We start from the raw sequence: 14,465 nt of genomic DNA on the forward strand, positions 1-14,465 counted from the left end.
ACTGATTTGCACTTCAGTGAGAGGACAGGGTGAGGGCAGGTGAAAAACACAGGGGGGTCCAGGAACCAAGTGGTGGGGACAGGTGTGGACCCTCCTCTCTACTGACCACGGCTCCCCGACTGATCCCCCTCTAGCCCACGTTGCGACACGGATGTGCCCCGTCCCCCCGCCCCAGCCCCACCCCCGGGCCTCTGAGATGCCCCAGGCCTGAGGACCAGGTCAGGTGGAGCAGAATGTGTGCCGGAAGCGGGCACGCACCTGTTTGCAGACGGGCAGCTCTCAGGACAGGGTCCCAGCCGGAGGGGCCTGCAGACCAGCTCGAGGGAAATGCGTGTAGAGTCTTCCTCAGGCAGCTCTGACTTAGCGCTGAGTTGAAAAGAGAAAACACGAGAACAAAACCATTTCAATCTCTGAATATCTGGAGTGCATCAGACACACGCTCTCCCGCGCTCTTGATTAAAAATATCACAGGACAGAGTGTCATGGGAACCGCATCCTTTGAACACTGCGACTGGAAGAAAACATTAGGCTGGGGGGAGTTATAATGAGGCGTCCCCGCTTACCCCCTCACAGCGGCAGCCGCTCCCAGCTTTGCTCCCCTGCAGTGAGACTCGGACTGGTCCCTGGGACGCCAGGGGATGGGCCAGCAGGCCAAGGGGTCCGGCTGGCCGTGGCTAGACCTATGGTGGGAGGGTCCGTGTCACCCATTCCCAACTCGGGCCCCAACTCTTCACTCAGGTCAACAGAGCTAGGTTGGGGGTTAAATCATCAGCATCACCCCATTACCACTGCGGTTCCCCAGCACCAGCTTAGATTCCAGGGGCATGGGGCTGACCAGGGGCTCTGCCTGGGGCTGACCTTGCAGTTTATGTACACATTGAACCTCTCTCATCAAAACCTGTGGGGCTCACCACAACCAGCCATGGAAGCCAATGCCTTAAAACAAATCTCTTTTCTTCCTTCTTTCCTTCCTTTCTTTCCTTCCTTCCTTTCTTCCATCTTTCTTCCTTTCTTTCTATCTCTACATGACATCTACCCTCTTTCTATAGCTACAGGATGTATCTTTGCCTAGCTGTAGACAGATACACACATGTGTGTGTAGGTAGATACATACACAGATGCATAGATAGGTTGTATTGATTCCATTTCTCTGGAGAACCCTGCCTGGCTCAGGGCTTCTAGCTTGCACGCACTCCAAGAGATCGACCCTATCCACTAACAGCACCAGAAATGCCACTGTCCTACCCCCTGCTCCGCCCAGCAAGCAGTCCCCACTCCCAGGGAAGGAGCTGTGCCCCAGCAATGGTATTAAAGCAGGAGGGAGGAGGAGGCAGCGAGGACCTAGTCGTCTGCTTGAGAACGAGCCGGAACGACCTGGCCCTCCAGAGTCTCCGATGTGACACCCCAGCCCCCACTTCTGCCAGGGCCTCAAAACCCACCCCTGCCATCAGAGCCAGGCTCCCTGTGTTTGCAGGACAGTCGTCTCCATGCCCCCCTCCCCTGTGCCCCCAGCAAGCTGCCCCGTCTTCCCCTCCCTGCCGATGGCTTCTCAATTCTGATGATGTATCAATAACTGCAAAGCAAAATGCCAGAGTTAGCAGCGCTACTGTACTGTAACTAATCGCTTTTGGAATCGATTCCCAGGGTTGAGTGTGTGCAGCGAGGTGGGGCTGAGTCCCCGAGGCCGCTGCAGCCCCCAGGAATTAGGCACACCAGGAAAAGTTCCAAGAGACAAAGAAGGGGGGCAGGACAGGAAGGGAGGAAGAAGACCAAGAAGAGAGCAGATTTTTTAAAAGACTGTAATACAGAGAACGACGGCTGCCAGTTGCATCCTGACTCAAGGCCAGGCGAGGACACAGAGGGTGACAGGACCTCTCCTGGGATGGGGACACCCCTGAAACCCCAGTCCCAAGCAGCCCGCAAGTCTCGGACCTGGAAGCTCCTCCAAGCATATGCAGACCTCAGGGGTCTCTGGGGCTCACGTACTTAAAAGATTGTGTTGGCTTAATAAACCATGTTGCTGCCGCTGCCGGGTCATTCTAGGGCAAGCACAGGAGAGGACTGGGGGAGTGCTCAGTAGCCACTCCCCCCTCCCCAGGAAGGGGAGAGGGGGCAGGAGATCAGTACAGAGGCCTAGGCAGGGCCCTGCCTCTGATCATAAAGACTCTTGGAGCCTTCTTCCTGCTGTAACACATGAACGCTCCAGAGAGAGGGAAACTGAGGCACAGAACCCTCGAACAACCACCCGCTGCCCCCCCAACCCCACCAAGGTGCAGATTGGAGGCCCAGGGAACCTGGAGCCTGGCTTGTGATGGCCACCCTGTCTCACTCTTGCTACAGTGGCCTCTGGGACACTTGGTTTCCCCACCTGCTATGTGGACTTTTTAATAGCTGCCCTTCTTGCACAGCCCTGACCCTGCCCTGCCCCGAGCAGGATCATTGAAGGAGGTGGGACAGATGGAGTCACACCACAGGGCTAGTTTAGGAAAGTGCCAGAGAGGAGACAGGGGCCCCTGTGTGCCTTCCAAACACGAGTGCCAGGACAGAGCATTAGTGGGTCCAGTGCCCTGGGGTCCACGCATCACCCACTTGTTCCTTTAGCCACTCCACCCTGCTCCTGTTTACCTCACTGCTTCCTACCCCAGATCACCCAAATCCCCAGGACAGAGCCCCAGGGACTCAGGCCAGAGCTGGGATGTCTGGGGGTGGAAGGGGCAGAGAGCCCCAGGCAGATAGAAAAGTGGGGGGAAGGGGGAGGGGCTGACAGGAAAATGGAAAAGGTCTGGTGACACCCTCAGGGCAGAGAGGGAGGGCAGGGCCTCCAGTCTCTTCCTGCAAAGAAAGTGCCAAGGCCAGGCCTGAGATCTGCTATTTGCTTCACTTGCCCAGAGACTGCTTCCATCAGTGATCCCTGGGTGCCCCTGTGGCTTCAGCATCTCTCCCAGAGAAGAGGAGGGGAGGCTTGAGCCCACCATACACCCCCTGGACCAGGGGACACCCCTGCCAATTCTCCTACCTCCTCTGGAAGCCACCCTGCGGCCAAAGGCAGACATCTCCAGACCTCTGTTCACCCTCCCCTGCATCTCCATCCCTCTCCCAGGATTGCTTTGAGGATCCCAGGGTCTGCGGTCCAGACTGGCAGGGCCTGAGGGCTCAGCAGACAGACAGCCTTAGAGGGCAGGGAGGCGTCAGGGCCCTACACAGGCTCCTTGGCATTGTGGCCAGGGAGGTCAGGGGTCACGATCACTCCTGAGGTGGGGTGCAGGCACTGGGGGCCTAACAGGGAGTCCAGACATTGACAAATGGTTTTCTTAATTTTTAAAAACAAGTAGAACCATTTGAGGTCTTGCCCTAAATCTTTCTGGGGAACAGATTGCTTTCCCAAGCAGGAGAGTAGTGGACGGAGTAACCCACAGTTCCCCAGGAGCAGGCAGAGTCCCAGGCTTGCTGGTAAACAGAGGGAAGGCATGCAAGAATCAGGGGATTCAGAGTAAGGCAAGCCGCCACTTCTCAGCTCTCGTGTGGACAAAAGTAGGCGCACCTGGCCATCTCAGTGAGGACAGACGAGAGAGCTGGTGGAGCACGGGCGGGTCCAGACAGTTGGAGAGCTGTGGGCAGGACCTGGAACATTCTAAAGCCAGCCGCTCACAACCAGGTATCATCTCCAGGGCCGGAGGAGATGAGCACAGAGAACCGCGCATCTGTCACAATAGCAATACCACTGCTGTTGGTTCCGAACAACCAGAGCGTTCGTCAAGGACAGAGGGGCAGAAGACAAAGCCATAGATTCCTAAGACATTTCTCCACAACAGACAAAAGGAATGGATCAGAAATGCACAGAGGAGCTGCAAAAACACAAAGCCGAAAGGAGCAAGTTGCAGAAAGAGGTCATGTATGTGCACTTTAAGAAGTAGGGGAACTATGGTCTGTCTGTTGTTCGTGGTTGTATGTGTGCAAGTGTGTTTTCAAGGGACAAAATGATGGACACCACGTTGATGCTCAGAGCCGCCTCTGGGTGTCGGGTGGGGGGATTGAGGCTGGGGCTGCAGAGGGGACTTGACCTTCATCTGTAATGCTTTTTTTTTTTTTTTAAACAACACACTATAACTAAATGTTAATCATTGTTAACTGCAGTAGAGAAGCATAGATATTTAATATATTGTACCTTAATTGTCGTTAAGTCTCCAAAAATTTTCTGAGATAAGCATGGTTAGATTAGAAGCCCCTTGAGGATGACACGTGTATAGTCACTCAGCAGTAGCATGGTGTTTTACACCCTCAGTGGCTCAGTAGAAATCCGCGGCCTGGGTGGACAAACAGATGAATGACATGCATGACAGGGACTCCAGAAGAACCAGATCTGCCCTTTCTGCTCTCCCTCCACTTAAAGGACAATAAACTAGTCTAGAACTGTCTCTTCTACTGCCCACTGAGATTTTCTTTAGAAACCACCAGCCTAAGCAGAAGCTGTTGCATTCCAAACGAGGGTCCTGGGTGTGGGGACGATCAGTCTCCAGATGTTCTGGAGTCTAGACCATCTGTGTTTCCAAGAACTTGGGTTCTCACATCCTTTTCCCTCCTAAAATGCAAGGGGAGGGCACAGAGCCTGGGGGACCCGGCGACCGTCCTCTGAGCAGAGTCTCCCCACACGGGGATGAGCACCACAAGATCCTGACTGCTCAGAGGGCTTCTTCGCTCCCTGGCAAGCAAAGATCTCCATGCAGACAAGGAACCCAGAGCGACACAAGAGGGGTCAGCAGGGTGGCTGTTCTGTTACGAGGGGCCGAGTCCTGGGAGCTTTCTGGCAGGTCTGCTGCACAGGCAGAAATCCATCCAGGGCGATTTACCCTGACAGCTGCCATCCTTTATCCCCTGGGTTGCACAGGCACACTTGCCCAGGTCCGCCAGCGTGTACTGGGCACACTCCAGTGAGTGTGCCACGGTGGGCAGACATGCCCCTGGCTCTGGCTCTGATCTTATACACGGTTCCACTTTCTGTGTTACAAGCTAATAAAAGCTGCATGATCAAACTCCAGGTCATTACTCAAGGAAAGGGACCCCTCTGTGGTCGCCAGCCACAGTTTTGAACCAATTAAAATCAGCCCGGCGTTTCTGCGGGCTGCTGCCGTGCCTGCCACCCTGGAGGTCTCGGAGGGCCCATGCCCGCCATGAGCAAGATGCACGAAATGTTAATGGAGATGCTTAAATGCCATGTCGAGGGGATTCTGGTAAATAAGGCCACACGGAAGAGGCTGGGGGAGAAGTCCCCTGAGCTAACCCTGGAGGAAACTTCAATAAAACGAGATTGGATTGAAAACAATTCACTCTGTCTGCTGGCAGAGCTGGGAGCGGTCTTTGGGGGAGGAAAGCTATTTTATTTCCCATTAGTTCCCCTTTGCACCTTCTGTGCCCCCTGCTGCCAACACCAGAATCTGCCAGGGTGACAGCACCCACTGAGTTGGCTGGGAGAATCGGAATCGGGGTCATTTGCCAGGGTGGGGCACAGACAGGCAGGCAGTGGTTTAGTGAAGGTGGAGAGTAGAGGGCCTGGGACAGAGATGCGAGGGCGGGGGCATCTTGGGGCTGAGAAGGGAGAAAGGTTTTGCTGAGGACTCAGTTGTGGGGAGCGGGGGGTGGTCACACTGTCTGGCAACCGCCCTGAGTTCTGTTGGGTCCTGTTTCAGGTAGATCAGATGTCACCCATGAGACAAATGAATAAGGTTCCAGAGAACACTGTCCCGCACCCAGGTCAGCAGGTAGATGGAGCCTAGTGAGCAGTCCTAGTGGACACTGCTCAGTGTAACGTCCACTGTTCAGTGGACATTCAGCGTAAACTCAGGGCCAGCCCCGAGTTGGGGGGCAGGCAACCCCACTGGGCTGAAACTTTGACTGTTGCCCTTGCTCCCAGCCAAGACTGTCTATGGCTCAGAGTTCTGCCTGAGGCAATTGAAGGACCCCCAAAACAAAAAAAGAAAAAGTCACCAGGCCCAAACAGAGACTCAAGGAATCTGGGCTAGGTGAGCTGGGCAAAGCAGCCCGGGGCTCTTCCTCACTCAGCCCCCATCCCCAAGGCCACCCCTGCATGAGCTTCCCCTGCATGCGGGCTTCTGTCAGTCACATTTTACAACTGGAGTAAAAACCCTTGTCCCAGCTAGGGTTGCAGATTTAGCAAGTTAAATTACTGGGGGTGGTGGTTTAGTTGCTAAGTCGTGTCCGACTCTTGCAATCCTATGGACAGTAGCTCGACAGGCTCCTCTGTCCATGGGATTCTCCAGGCAAGGATACTGGAGTCAGTTGCCATTTCCTTCTCCATAAATTACTGGATGACTAGTTAAATTTTAAATTTCAGGTAAACAACAAATAATGTGTTTCGCTTTTTTGAGTATAAGTATGTATCATGCAATATTTGGGACACACTTATACTATCAATTATTCATTGTTTATCTGAAGTTAGAATTTAACCAGGTGCCCTGTATTTTCACCTGGCAACCCTAGCTTCCAGCTGTCTGACTGCCAAGCCTAAATACACAAACATACACACACACTCACGTACACATACACACAGGCATGCACACACAGGCACACCCTTCAAAGAAAAGAAAGGCGCTAACTCTTCACAAGGAGCAAACTGCCTGCCTGGTGTTTCCCCTCTGTTTGCCCCTGAGCCCTCCTCCCATTCCTCACCGCCCAACAGCTGCCCCATCACTCAGACAGAGGCTGGGACACTGGGATTGTCACTTGTCCAAGGCCGCACGGTCAGCATGCAGCCTGGCTGAAATTGCAGACCCAGGTCATTCGCATTCCAAAGTCTGCGCTATTTCCACAAAACCAGACCCAATGCATCAAACTTTAGATGTTTATCTCCAAACAAAATGGCCATAAGGAAGTTGCTATTGATTCTGCAGTCAAGTCAATGCACAGTATTTGAGGCCTTGGCTCAGCTCATGCCAAACTCGGAACAAAGATGCCATTACAATCCAGGGAGGCCCCTGCTGGGGAGCTCGCTCAGCACAGGGGTCTCGGTGAGCACACCTGGCTTCCATTCAGAGGGCTGGTGGTTTGGGTCCACCTGGAGAACTCCGCTGGCAATCAAGGTTGGAGCAAATATGGAAAGCAACACTGGTGTGTGTGGCAAGGCATTCTAGAAGAGAATCTCTCCGCTGGAACCAAAAAGGGGACAAAACTTGTGCCTTCTTGGGTTGAAAAGATAGACCTGAGATTGTTTGCAAATTGGCAGTGTCCCTGAGCCCTCAGCTTCCGCTTATCAACTAGTTGCTTCCTGGATAACCAGTACATTGTTTAGAACCTTGCTATGTGGTTAGAATTGCAATCTTTAATTTTAAAAAAGAATCACAATCTTTGATGAGGCCAGGGTGAGTCACAGGTGGCATTCTTGTCATCCATCTGGGCTACTCTATTGGTAGGGAAAGAGATTGGAAGTGACTGACAGGTCTTGCCCTTTACATCAGCAAGAGAGTTACCACACCACACACTAACTCCCAAGTCTTAATCACTTGGTTTCATAATGACTTTTCTGAGAATGAAATTTAAGCTTTACCACTTTATTGTATCTAGAAATAACTTTTTCCCCCTCTCCTCCTTTAAAAACAATCACCTCATGGATTGGAAAAACCTCCAACACATTGTTAGTAAATCTTCCTCCCATGAACTGCCTGCCTGCTGTCAGCAAGTTTTATGAGAGACAGAAGCTCCTGAGAGTTGTCAGCTGGGCTCTTGCAAGGACTAATTTTTGTCGTGAGTGAAATAAAAGTATTCTGGACCTAAACATCAGGATGGTTCAGGTGTTATTTGCTAACCCAGTGGCCAGGAAGAAAACCAGCATGGGGTTGAGGAGGCAACAGGAAGAGGAGGGGACCATCATCTAACCCAGAGGACACCACCAATCACATGTTAAAATCCAGAAAACAAAACTTCAAGGTCAAACGAGTCGGGGAGGTTTGCTTCATGAAAAGTACTGTCAATGCCTCCAGCTTTTGCTTCCACAGTCAGTGCAACCACACTTCCCATCTTCCTTTCTCAATAGTGCAGTCAAGAGGCAGTCAAAGTACTAACATCGTGATGTTTTCATTATTTGCCTGATGGGGTTTTGTTGGAAAATTGTGTGCCTAGTGTTGCATCTTGAGACTTTCTTTGTAAGGAAGGAAAAGGAAGGGGGGAGGGTGGGGGGAGGAAGCTGATGCTGGATTGCTGGATTTGGGCTCTTCCGGAGACAGCCCCCTGCAAGGAGCTGGTTTAATTATAGGCAGGTTGTTGTTTTTTTTACGTGACCTACTTCCCAGATGGTTTTCCCCGTGTTTCTTTAATGCCACGAAGTTTTGACATATTGGAGCCAGGAAGGAAGAGCAGACAGACCTGCATCACCCAAAAAAGGAAGGAACCTGGGGGCTTGATGGTGGGCCTCAGTAGAAAGGAAGAGACAAAACAGGTAAGAGGCTGGGAGTGAGAGAGGTGGGAGATGGAGAGAGAGCAGGGAGGCTCCTGCTGGCCACTCAGGAGGCATTCAGTGACCTCCCTGTACAACTCCCATGGCTGGCCCAAGCAACCATTACCCGGGAGGCCTCGGCCTGGTTTCTGGGTGCAAAGCTGAAAATCAGCTCACTGGAGGGCCCTGGGCAAATTACTGCCGAGGGCAACCTGGGCTGGATGGTATGTCCTGTGGTGCTGGACCATGCGGGTGGCCTGTGACTCCTGAGATGTGGACACCTTTCCAGAAGGCTGTGGTGGGTTTGCTGTCTGACAGCTATGACTGTGGCCTCTGGGGGGAGAGGGCTGGGAATTATTCTCCATGGAGTCCCTCTTGGTGCTGACTGTGACCTCAAGCCCCAGGACAAGAAGGTTCTGCAGACAGCCCAGCCCACCACCAGGGCCACCTGCAGACTCAGGGCCCCTAGCACCCTGGCTGTCCAGCAGGACCCCAGATCTTTCTGCTTGGAGAACAGACTTGACGATGCTCGTTCCATCATTCTCCTGCCTTGAGGCAGGGACCCTCTTTGACCGTCCTTGTCATGAGAATTGGTACAATTTTTAAATGCTTCCTGGTAAGGCATTCCCCATGCTGTCTCCCTTGGCAAACCAACCCCACTGCCAGAGAAAGTCCTTTCTCTGATGTACCCCAGATCCTGCGCGAGGAGCCCTGGGAGCACTCCCCACCTCCTTCCCTGGGTGCATTTGGAGAACAGCTGCTTGCCGCGCTGAGTTGCCAAGAGAGCCTTCGACATAGAAACACTGCACCTCACAGCTGTGAGCTCTGCCTGCCTGCTCTGTGCATATCTGTCTTTCCCCCGAAAATCCTGGAGCAGGACTGCTACTGTTTGCAGCAGGCACGGCTCTAAGGAGCCGCCCTACTTCTCTATGTCACAGCCTGGCTCTCGCCGGCACTAATAGGTAAGCGGGAAATGGATTCCTCACGCCCCTGGGGAGCCACCTTCTCGGCACATTCAGAGAGTTTGGCACGTTCTGCCAGGAGTCTCCATTATAGGAGCTTCAGGTCCTAGAGGTAACAGGAGGGACAGCTGGGGGAGGCCACCACAGGTGCGCTGGGGTCTCTGGAGAGGAAGCCCCCACACGCCAGCAATGTCACTGCCAATACCCATGTGCCATGAGACGCCATGTATCAATTTGATTCATGGCCTGTGTGTTTCAGATTCAGATGGGCTGAAAAAGACAGCTGGGCTTAAAACATGTCGTGCTCAAATGAGGACTTGGAGCTCAGGGCACAGAGGGACCCTGGCATCTTCTAAAGGTGGATCCCCACCTACAAAGATCCGGGGACCCCGGGCACCCACTTGTGTCCTCCTTGTATAAAACGCCAACTCCGCAACACCAGGGAAGCAAAACAAACACATGGCCAAGGCACTCTCTTGCTATTGCAGCAGGTCTTGGGGAGGCCACGGCCACTGAGCCCAAGCTCGGGGCCCCTGTCTCCTCTGGATCCTGCCCCGACACACCTACTCAGCTGAGCCGGGATGTTAAGGGATGGCAAAGAAACTTCCAGGTCTAAGTTTTCCATAAAGAGCAGGTGAATTAGTTCTCATCAGAAATGTATCGTGGCCCCTGGGCTCACAGAGAGGAACAGAGGAAGGGAGAGACAGAGGCGAGAAGGAAAATCAGGGATGAGTGTTTACCAGGCACAGAGAGACTGAGAAGTGGAGACTAGAGGATGCCAAAAGCTTTAGGAATCTGCATTCTAACACGGGAGCTAGCACGCACCTTCACGATCTGCTCTCAAATCTGCATGCATGTCTATGATTAATTTTAAAAATGCAAGAGGTGACACAGAACAATGTTGGGGTAAGGAAAAGAGGTGGGTCAAGTAGAGAGATACCAGGGCATACACTGTCAAGGGTGGATTCCAGATGCGTCTCAGAAGGAGTGATAAATATGGGGGGTGGGAGAAGAGAGGGCACCCCAACCAAGAAAGGGAGAACAAGAGCGGTTCTACAGAGTGCCTGCCGTGGAGCTAAGGCAAGAGGTTATGGTCTCACCGAGACTGTAGCGCTGAAGGGCTGGCAGAACATGCCAAGCCACTCAATGAGATGGCCCAGGCAGTGTGCCCAGGCACAGTTCCCAGCACAGAGCCTGGCACCCAGCAAGCTCTTAATAAAAGTTAGTTTGCTTCCCCACGTGGAGCAGACCCAACCGGGGGCAGTGGAGCGGAGGGAAGAGCTAAGGACCTGGCTCCTAAATGAAACTTGTTTTCTGGGAATGATGAAACCCACGTCACACAGGGTCTAAAGGCAACAGCAGGTGAACATGATGCCCAAGGGTTGGGATGGATAGGGAACGAGCCCAGATAGCCAATCACCAGGACAAACATTCCTAAGCAGGTCCACCGGTCTCAAAGCCCCAACTGCACCTGTGGATCCACACGCATATTCTGGAGAGAGAATACCCTTTGGGTCCATAGAGGGGGTCTGGGATGCTGCGTAAGTTAATGCACACTGCTGTGATTCCAAAGTCCTTTGCCTGGAAGCCCACTTCCCAGCTTTAGCAATTGCAAAGTGCTTGGAGAAGGATATGAGATTGGCTGGCACGGGGTGTGGACAATCGGCCCCATGCTTACTTGTCATAGCCATTAGTTTGAAAGTAAGAAATACAATGGATGTGGAGCTTGGGCAAAGCTGTCAGGCACCCTAAACCACAGTGCTGTAGGTGCCAAACTCGGATTCCTGTCATTCTGATCCCACTGTCATTGGGATTGGAAAGAAAGTGTGTGAAAGACATTGGTGTGTAACAACGTAAGATCTGCTGTTGTTTTCCATGATATCCAGATCTTGGTAAGAGAAATACTGGGCCAGGACTTCTCATAGAGGCTCCAGGGGCATGGAGAGCTGGTTCCAGGAGGCTTCATCTCTTAGTACTGGTGTTAAGTCATTGCTGCAGCACAGACAAGGGACAGTCCCTCTCCCACCATCCCTGTAGACCCTGGGGAAGCCTGCCCTGGGATGGAGAATGGAAACTGGTTACTAGGCATCAACTGTATCAGGAATTGAGGTTTTAAGCCCCTTTCCTAGTCCAGCATATTGGGTGGTAGTGAGGGCAGCACATTTAGCCAAGAAAAGATCCTGCCATGGTGGCTGCAAGGCCACCAGCAGACACTGGTGCCCTGTGGCTGCACCTGCCTGCCCACCTGGACCCCCGCTCCAAGCCTCCCTGTCCTGGTGGTTCACACCTCATTTTCTTCTTGCTCCCAATGCTGCCAGGATTGCAGAGGAGGCTGTGCCACAACCCAGCACTCTTCCGCCCCGGCCAGAGACAACTGCTTGCTGAGAGCTGGCGAGAGCAGCGTGTTCTGCCCGTGGCTGGTGGTGCGTGGAGCGATCCACCAACATGAGCCCAAGCCAGGCTTCATTAGTGCACAGATGCAGACGGCGAAGGGAGACCAATTGTTTGGACCTTGTGCTGTCAAGCTGGCAGGGCAGGATGAGAACTCAGGATCTTGCATTTCTAGGCTGTTTGCAAATCTTCAGGTGCCCACTTCTAGAAGGAACGGAATCACTCAAGTGCCTCTGTGGGAGCTGTGGAGAGGAAGCCCACTTCTTGCTGAGCCCTCACAGTGGGAGAGAGGGGTGCCGCCTGCTGCAGTGACAATAGCTGGCCCCTCCACGGCATCCTTCTGCCTGCCACACCATCTAAGCATGTGGGTCAGGTCCGGGGACTGGTGGGTAGCGGGGCATTCCTGCCACCCTCTCTGGACCTCCCTTCAGGGGACTTGGAGTCGCTGACTATGGGGGTTTGGTGGCTGTCCTGCCCAGGGGGAGCACAAAGAAGCACTTCTGCCATGAGCTGGAGGTGCCCCTGGACAGGCTGCCTTTGGTGGAGGAGCAGAGTGATGGCCCCTCAGCTTTCAGGGGATGCGCTGCCCTCCAGGGGGTACCCAGGGGTGTGAGGAAACCTCAGAGGGGATCTCCATTTCTGAGGGTTGGCGAGGCGGTGCAGCCAGTGCCAGGCACACCCCTTGGCAACTTCCCCCTCCATCTTGAGAGAAAGGCCTGTGGCTCACCTCCCACCTTCTAGGGGCAACCCCTCTGGTGGTGGGCAGGCAGTTGATGCTACAGGTATCTGGCCCATGTCCTCAGCACTGTTCCCTGAAAGCCTCTCCCAACTTAAGAGTTCAGAGGATCTTGTTCCTGGGTGGAGGGAGAGAGGCCCTTGGAGAGGGAGGGGAGGGGCGTGGGGAGGGGGGTGCAGGCAGTCTGCCCGCACAGCTCTAAGGCACCCCCTGGCAGAGTGGGCCGGCACCTGTAGGAGGCAGACGCTCATTCATCACCCTCGAAGCCCAGCCCTGGCTCCTCTGCCTCTGGGAGGGGAGAGAGGAGAGGGAAGGGCTGGGCAGCTCTGAAATGCTACCCTCAGGCCAAGGCAGGGTCATGGTCCCAGGCACTGTCCTCTGTGTGTGCGCAGAGGACAAGCCCTATAGTGAAGGCTCTGGGCACGGTAGGACGTGCAGCTGACATGTTTAGCACCCCGGGCACAACAACTCTTTGTAGACAACAATGAAGCCTTTCAGGAATGCCAAGGCCTGAGCCAATCCCCACCCCAGGCAACGGGCAATGGCACTTCTGCTCATTCCTGTTGTGCGAGCCCAGCTAGGGCAGGAGGAGGAAGGAGACACTGAACAAGGACTAGCCATGGCTGCTAGGCTCTCCCCTGGTCCTCCCCAGGGGAGACAGAGTAGTGGGCTCATCTCTGGGAGTCCCACGGCAGCTTGGGCAACCTGTTGGGTTGGGCTTTCTCGGGCCCATCTGCAGTAGGAATGTAGGGGACAGCTTGGGCCATCTCATCAAGAGATACAGCTTTAACTTCAGAGGGACTTGCCAGGGAGCCCAGTAAGATTTCAGAGAACTTACTTATCCCTAAATATCAACTGCCCAGTCACTTAGATTTCCCCCAACAAAATGGTCCCTTGACCTCAGTCCTTCACTCATCATTGTCATGGGGGCAGAGGGAGCTCTTTAGAGAGGTCAGTCAAGACGAACTCCTTCCCAGGGTGTTAACATCTGCTGTCCCTCTAACATGAAATAGAATTTAAACATAAATGAAAAGAACAACAGAAATGTAAGTACAGCTGCAGAGGCGCCTTCTTCCCCTCCCTGCTCTGAGCTCCAACCTCTTGGATATTTATTGTTCGTTCTCCTCTAAATCATTCCTGACGGCTGGACTGCTTGCACTCCATCACAGGGAGAGGCTGTGCGGAGCCGCAGTTCCGTTTAGCTTGCAGAAAAAGGAGCCTCCTAGGAAAAACCCACCCGGGAGCTGTCCGGTGCTGAACTCCGGCGTGATGGACGATTATGGACCATCTGCACTTTCAGAGGGGGATAGATTTATGAGCGGGAGAGACAGCTAGAAGAGTGTCCATTACTATAACTCACTGCCCTCTTCAGAGATATTCTAATCAGGCATCTTCTCCTCCTGCCGAAAAGCCCAGGTTAAGAACTGGCAAGAGGTGAGATCAATTACATATTTCTGGGGTGCTTCCTTTCCAGAACAAGGCTGTCAAAAGTCCTGGGGACAAGGGCATCAGGAGGTCAGGGTGGGAGCCACCGATGGAGGGACCCTTTTCCTGGCAAGGCAGATTCCTGGTCACGTTTCCCAGGGCTCCCTGTCTCACCTCAGCTCCTGGTTTCTTGCAACTGGTGTTGAGAAGATAGAAGAAGCCAGTATGTCTCTTCTTTCTCAGCCCCTGCATGGACCTACTTGAGATTTACTGACAACCAGGAATCATGCAGAGGGTGCAGCAAAGATCTAGATCTTCCTGGTAGGCTGTGTGGTTTGATATTTATGTGCATGGGGAAAGGAAAGGAGTATGGTCAGGTCCTGAGCTGGATGCCTTCTGTACGTTGATTCACAGGAACCTTATTCCTGCTTTACAGGTGAAAGAACTGCAGTCCATGGCGTTATGTGACAGGGCCTCTGGCCTCCCTTGCCTCAGTCCTCCCTTGCCT

General features: G+C 53.4%; 1 protein-coding gene across 4 annotated transcripts in view; it reads right to left on the reverse strand.

Moving 5' to 3' along the window:
- Positions 1–14,465, reverse strand: part of RBFOX3 (RNA binding fox-1 homolog 3) — a 430,522-nt gene that overhangs the window by 195,942 nt on the left and 220,115 nt on the right. For all 4 annotated transcript variants that reach the window (XM_043462469.1, XM_043462453.1, XM_043462461.1 and 1 more), the window contains one exon: positions 259–366. The gene's annotated coding sequence lies outside the window, so the exon portion shown is untranslated. The remainder of the gene's footprint in view (positions 1–258; positions 367–14,465) is intronic.

This window comes from Cervus canadensis, chromosome 1 (genome assembly GCF_019320065.1).
Source record: "Cervus canadensis isolate Bull #8, Minnesota chromosome 1, ASM1932006v1, whole genome shotgun sequence".
Classification (NCBI taxonomy): Eukaryota; Metazoa; Chordata; class Mammalia; order Artiodactyla; family Cervidae; genus Cervus; species Cervus canadensis.